Raw genomic sequence first — 7500 nt, forward strand, 5'->3', positions numbered from 1 at the left:
TTGACCAAATGACAAGAATCTTGTCATCGGAGTTTAATGGGTTACAGATCTTCACCCTACTAACCCGGCTTCCCCTTCTTCCGACCCTCTACCCCTTCTGACCTCGCACCCCTCTTCCGTTTGACCTTGCCCTGAGTGACGCAGTGTTGCCCGTCATCTACCCGACTCCTGCTGCCCCTTTTTCATCTTAACAGTATTTGTCTCAAACAACTCTTGTATCCTGTACTTTCCTGAAGATGGCTATAGCTATTCGCCGAAATTCAGTAGTTTAACTTTCCTCTTAGTTTTCTTTTTCATTCCGAATGTGAGTCTTGTATATATATATATATATATATATATATATATATATATATATATGTTTTTTTTTTGTTTTTTCTGAGTAGTTCCACCTCTCTGACGATGGAACGGTGAGCAATGGGTAGCTCCCATAAAAATTGTCCGAAAGACATAGAAAGTTCTTGTAGACGAAGAATACTTTATTGTAACAAGCTTTCGACCTACATAGGTCATCTTCAGGTTCTGATACAGGCAAAGAAGGGAACATTTTATATACGGAACTAAGGTACAGAATGGGAGAAAAGGAGGAATTTGATTGGTCGAGACTGGCCAATAGGGATCTAGACATTGACCTAGGATCCCGTTTGCAAGCCTGCCTGAGCCGTATGTCGTTCGTCTTCTTCTTTAACAATTCTATAACTGTGGTGAAAGTTTCTGAGGCTAGGAATTATGTATATGTCGGTGATTTGGGAATTGAGAGAAGGGTTTTTGTTTTTGATGTGAAGGGCTTCTAATATACATAGAGCATTTCTCTGCTCAGACTAATCCCGTGAACCTCTTCTGAGTGTTTCTTCGGAGCTCCGTTTGACAGGTGGAGTGACAACTCCCGACTCTGTATATTGGAGCCCCTTCACATCAAAAATATATATGTACATATGTATATATATGTAAATATATATATATATATATATATATATATATATTATATATATATATATATATATATATATATATATATATGCAAAATAACCACAGAAGAGAAACTTGTAGACAGTAAGTACTTTCGTATAATACATCTTCAGACTAAAAAGAAAGTACTTACTGTCTACAAGTTTCTCTTTCCTCTCCTGTGGTTATTTTGCATTTTCGTGTCACGGTGATGTGATTGCTTGCATATATATATATATATATATATATATATATATATATATATATATATAAATATATATATATTTGAGAAGTAAGGGATAAGATTCTCTTGTATGCACGTAGAATTAAAACCCATAGTATTATTGCAGTTACTGATTTTCTTTCCTAAATTTTCTAATATCGTATTTGAACTTCTTGTATTATGGGGATGAGCAAATGCCAGAACTCCTAATGTAGCCATATACTCTTATTATATTGACATTTCGTCCTCAAGGGGATATCTTCAGGAATTACATCTGTAACAATGAATTGTACAATAGTAAATGATGACAAATATAAATAACATATTTTCTATCAAAGTGACATCGTTAGGTTGCGACATATGGTACTTACAATGTAGACTGTGTACCTTCGCTATGTTACTGTCTCCTTATATTCTATGCTAACCTCAATTGCTTGGGGGATGACTCCACGCTAGCATCATTATAGCTAGGTAGGAGTTGGTTTGTGTGTGGTGGTGGGAGGGCAGGTGGTTGGGGATGATGGTTCCGTCACACTAAGGCGGGTTTTGGAATTGAATAAAGATATTGTAGATGTCATATGAGATTGTATGTTGATTGATAGGGAATTCTCACAATTGTAGTCTTTGGAAATTCCCACTGCTAGCAATTATTGTCTTATCAACTCATATCTACTAATAATTTTTTAAAGTGTATTTTCATATGTTACTTTATGCATTGTTAAATGCCGGCTAAGGCTACATCTCGTATGACTTATGTATGTACTGTTACGAGACATAATGTCCTAGGTATAACAGTAGAATATGTACACTATATTTGTCCGTGATGTAGTTTTAGTCTGGCTATACAATTTATTTGATAACCAAGGAGGAAAATATGGGGTTGCTATAATAACATAACCTTATTTCCTTCTTGTCATAATTGCTTTGCTGTTTCTTTTTACAATATCTCTTATATTTTATACTTTTTGTATGTCTCTCTGTGTTGCAATAATGAACATTAAAATAAAATGGCTTAGGGTAGCTTACGTTACAATGGAACTTATCCATCATCTTATCTAATCAAAATCGAAGTCCAAGTCTGCTGCTTTTGCCTCCTGAGCCAAGACACAAGCTCCAATAAATATATCTAAAAAGAGCTCAGTGCCCTTTTATAAACAATTGGCTTTTTATTTTCCAGCAGACTTCTATTCCCTTCCAACAAACATCGATCCCGCGCGAGCTGGTGTTTTTTTCTAAATAGTCCATAGTCCAATCTACATCGTAAGTACCGTATATCTTATAACATAAAACTAAACGAAGAAGTTGGTGGTATGTAAATATCTAATTATTTTCTTAGGTGAGCTCAGGCTTTGCTCGCCGGAGAAAATAATTTGTTGGCATGGCACATTCGACATGCGTGCCAATGGTTGTCCACCCCTGAACCATTAAAAAAAAAAAAAAAAAGGCGACCATATTTTTTCGGTCAGCTCTAAACGATTTTATTCTGCATGGAGAAGAATGCTCTCGGACTGTAAGGGTGAAGTGTGTAATTTGTGAGAATTTTTATATTTGGATATTTTTCCTCCTCCGCTTAGTAATGTTTCCTTGTGCCTTGGAAAAGCTCGGTCTTCAAGGCAGGAAATAGTCGCCTAGTGGTAGCCAGAACAAGGCCACAAGACTAAGCAGCAAACTTGAGCGAATTAATCGAGACTATCCTCGACTCTTTGTTGCCCAATAGCTTCTTTCTTCAAAGATGAACAAAATATATTGGCATTAGCCAAAACAAATTAAAAAACTACCTGACCTTAAAAAAAAAAAATAAAAAAAAAACGGGGAAAGGTCATTGATCTCTGAGGACCTTTTTTATGTTTTTTTTTTTTTTTAAGTTGAACAAAATATCTTAGTATTAGCCAAAACAAATTAAAAAAAACCGACCTGACCTTAAAAAAAAAAAAAAAAAAAACGGGGAAAGGTCATTTATCTCTGAGAACCTTTCTATATCTTTGTTCCTGTCTGCTTATCTTGTAAATTCTACATTTTACATGGAATCAGAAAAAATCTAATATTTCTTTTCTCGTTTTCAGATCGACACAGAGGGAGCGTGTACCCGTAAGTACTTTTGATGATACAGGGGAACTTGCATACCAAAGTATAACAGCTAAATGGATTAACTTGCTTAATATCTGATGTTGGTTTTATAGATGAAAGTTCATATTAACATATGATTCCAGAATATTCCACATTATCATGACCTCTTCTGTACTGGTTAAAACCCATTAAACTCCGATGACAAGATTCTTGTCATTTGGTCAAATAAAACAAAAAATCATAAAACACCAAAATGTTTGATCAAACACCAGAAAAATATGACGTCAGTCCTCGCTTCGCTCGCGAAGCGAGGACTGACGTCATATTTTTCTGGTGTTTGATCAAACATTTTGGTGTTTTATGATTTTTTGTTTTATTTGACCAAATGACAAGAATCTTGTCATCGGAGTTTAATGGGTTAAACTTTTCTTTTCTTTTTTATTGTGGTTGTTCTCAGATTGTTTTGTCCGTTTCCAAGGCACCCCATCGCTAGTAAAGAAATTACAAGTCGCATTGTTCGACGACAAGTATTGAAAGGTCGACTGTCACCGGATCGAAACAAAGGCGTAACAAGGGAGGTGGGGGGTGGGGGTGGTTGAGGACAGTGCCACACCACACTCGTTTTATTTTCTCTCCTATTATTTACTTTTTCGTTTATTATTGTTGTTGTCATTATCATTATTATTATTATTATTGTTATAACCATTATCATTATAATTATATTATTAATACTATTATTATTACTATTATTATTACTAATTATTATTATGATTGTCATTATGATTATCATTATGATTATTATTATGATTATTATTATGATTATTATGATTATTTTATTAATATCATCATCATCATCATCATCATCATCATCATCATCATCATCATCATCATCATCATCATCATCATCATCATCATTATCATTATCATTATTATTATTATTATTATTATTATTATTATTATTATTGAGAGATGAAAAGACGGAGAGATGATGAAAGAGACGGCAGCAAGAGGAAGATGGGCAGAGTATTTTAGGGAGTTGCTAAATGTGAAGGAAGATAGGGAGGGAAAGGTAGTTGCAGTGGAAATCACTAAGAAACTGACCGTGATGAGTGAAGAAAATGGAGGAGAAATAAGGGAAGATGAAGTGAAGGCAGCTTTTAAGATGATGAGAGTAGGTAAGGCACTTGGGTTGGATGGATGCCATGCAGAGTGTTTGAAAAAAGGAGGTACAGTTATGGTGGACTGGCTGGTGAGGTTGTTTAATGATTGTTTGAGAGAGGGTAGAGTGCCAGAGGACTGGAGGAGTGCCTGTATAATTCCACTTTACAAGGGAAAAGGGGACAAGTGTGAGTATAGTAGTTTCAGAGGGATTAGCCTATTAAGTGTAGTTGGGAAAGCTTATGGGAGGGTTTTGATTGAGAGGATTAGGAGAGGAATAGAGGGAGTAATTGGTGAGGAACAGTATGGGTTTAGAACAGGTAGGGGTTGCGTGGTAAGACAGATATGTGAGAAGGCTTTAGGAAAAGGTAAGGATTTTTTTTTTGGGGGGGGGCTTTATGTATTTAGAAAGTGCTTATGACAGGGTAGACAGGAAGGCACTGTGGGAGACATTGCAGATATATGGGATAGGAGGAAAGCTGTTAGGAGCAGTCAAGAGTTTTTACGAGAGTAGTAGAACTTGTGTTAGAATCAGAAATGAGAATGATGTGCTGTGTCTTGCGACACTGCTTCTGACCCAGAGCAGTGGGCGAGATGCAGGGATGACCCGTCATCCAGGAGGAGCCAAGATAAGAGGGAGGGAGAGAGTAGATGGGAGTAGAGAATGTTGAGATGGAATGGGGGTGGGAGGGGATTTTATGCCTTTGTTTTTTGGCTACCTTCCTTGTAAGGGGGAAAAGTTTTTGGTATATATATATATGTGTGTTGTTATTATTATTATTAGTAGTAGTAGTTGTAGTAATAGTAGTAGTAGTATTGTTATTATTATAATTACTAACATTGTTACTTCTTTTTTATTCATGAATTTTTTAAAGGGGAAGAATGATTATGGTTGAGAATCTAGAATAATAGCGTTTGTTTTGACGTTGTGCTCCTGAGTGAGGGAAACCATAAAGTCCTGACCATTTCGCGCTATTTAACCCATTAAACTCCGATGACAAGATTCTTGTCATTTGGTCAAATAAAACAAAAAATCATAAAACACCAAAATGTTTGATCAAACACCAGAAAAATATGACGTCAGTCCTCGCTTCGCTCGCGAGCGAAGCGAGGACTGACGTCATATTTTTCTGGTGTTTGATCAAACATTTTGGTGTTTTATGATTTTTTGTTTTATTTGACCAAATGACAAGAATCTTGTCATCGGAGTTGAATGGGTTAAGGTTCATGCATGTACGGAAAAGGTCAAGATATGAAACCTCATTACATTGCTCTCGACCATTGCGAATTAAAATGGCATCATAGAAAAGTAGGCTGGCCTGAGGACACCTTGCGGGCTACTGCATGTGACGTAAGACCAGAATTATTGCACTTGTGACACGAGGCAGGGTTGGCGTGGCAAGGTAGCTTTAGTGGAGGGAAGAACGTTGTCCTCATAGCTAAACCCCCAACCCGCCGTCCAGCCCTCTTATTCTGTTCCTCCTCCTCTTTCTCCTCCTCCTCCTCCTCCTCCTCTTTCTCCTCCTCCTCCTCCTCCTCCTCCTCCTCTTGTTCATCTTGGTGCTTATGGTTAATGGTTGAATTACGGTGTGGAGCTAAATACCTTGTTATCAATGCAGCCTAGTTGGAAATGTGTATATGACAATTGGAGGAGCACGTGCATGAATGCGCTAAATAGTGAGATATCGGAGTTTACTTAGGCTTAGGCCTACACCATTTCTGCAATACTGGATTCACAAATGCTGTATATAAGCACTTGTGTGATATGCATACATACTTTAATCCACACATATACTTTATTAATCTCTTTATCTCTCTCCTTTCCATTCTCTTTCTCACTCACTCACTCAGGTGAGAATATATATGTTGTATATATGTATACACAAGATATAGACACACACACATATGTATATATATATATATATATATATATATATATATATATATATTATATATATATATGTTGAAATACGTATGACAGAATGAGTGGAAAGGGTGATGAGGTAAACGCCAAAAAAACGTACGAGTTTTATTACTAACGTTTCGTCCTTAAAGAACTTTCTCAGAGTACACATTAAGAAAATATTTACAGCTTATATACTTCACTTTCTTTGCCCCGTTCCTCCCCTATCTCCGTCCTTCCTTCGTTCCGCTTCACCTCGAACAAAGTCGCTGGTCAACTTCTATAATTTAACCCATTCAACTCCGATGACAAGATGTCTTGTCATTTGGTCAAATAAAACAAAAAATCATAAAACACCAAAATGTTTGATCAAACACCAGAAAAATATGACGCCAGTCCTCGCTTCGCTCGCGAGCGAAGCGAGGACTGACGTCATATTTTTCTGGTGTTTGATCAAACATTTTGGTGTTTTATGATTTTTTGTTTTATTTGACCAAATGACAAGACATCTTGTCATCGGAGTTGAATGGGTTAATAAATCCTTCTCTGTGATGTACACTGCTTCGATTATTTTGCTTTTTTGCTTTCTTAGCTCTTTGTGGAGTACCTCTGTATTTTCCCAGTCAGGAAGGTGGCCAAAATTGTCTATATGAACCACTAGAGAATTTGATGTCCGGTGGGCTTTTACGTCATTCTTGTGTTCATATAGTCGTTTTTTATTCCTCTGCCAGTTTCCCCAAAATAACTGACGGGACAGCTTTTACAAGGAATTCTATAAATCAGGCTGTCCTCAGCACCCATATAGTACTCGTTTTTGTTTTTGTTTTTAATGATGTTATATATTTTGGTCCATGTGCCATATGCAACTCTTAACCTTTCCTTGGTGAAGAGCTGTCCGATTTCATCTGCGTGTTTGGAATTGGGAACGGACAAAAACCCTCGGCTATCCCCTTTGTTCTCACATATTGGGCTTTCTCTGGTTCTTTTTGTTATTTAGAAAGAAAAAAATTCTTTTAATCTATGTAAGAGTCCTTGTGGGTAACACAGTTTCCTAAATATGTCAAAAATGTATTCAATTTGTCCTTGGAGAAATTCCTCACTGCACACCCGGTATGCTCTCAAAAAGAAAGCTATTACTACCCGCTTTTTATTCTTGGGTGGTGAGCAGAGTAATAGTGGATGATGACGTTTTTATTTGTTTGTT

At 36.6% G+C, this 7500-nt stretch overlaps 1 protein-coding gene across 1 annotated transcript in view; it reads left to right on the top strand.

Annotated features, from left to right (window-relative positions):
• Positions 1 to 7500, top strand: part of LOC143030947 (COMM domain-containing protein 4) — a 311481-nt gene that overhangs the window by 114161 nt on the left and 189820 nt on the right. The window contains exon 2 of the mRNA XM_076194242.1: positions 3232 to 3256. The gene's annotated coding sequence lies outside the window, so the exon portion shown is untranslated. The remainder of the gene's footprint in view (positions 1 to 3231; positions 3257 to 7500) is intronic.

Source organism: Oratosquilla oratoria, chromosome 12 (genome assembly GCF_046742065.1).
Source record: "Oratosquilla oratoria isolate Oo_2021 chromosome 12, ASM4674206v1, whole genome shotgun sequence".
Classification (NCBI taxonomy): domain Eukaryota; kingdom Metazoa; phylum Arthropoda; class Malacostraca; order Stomatopoda; family Squillidae; genus Oratosquilla; species Oratosquilla oratoria.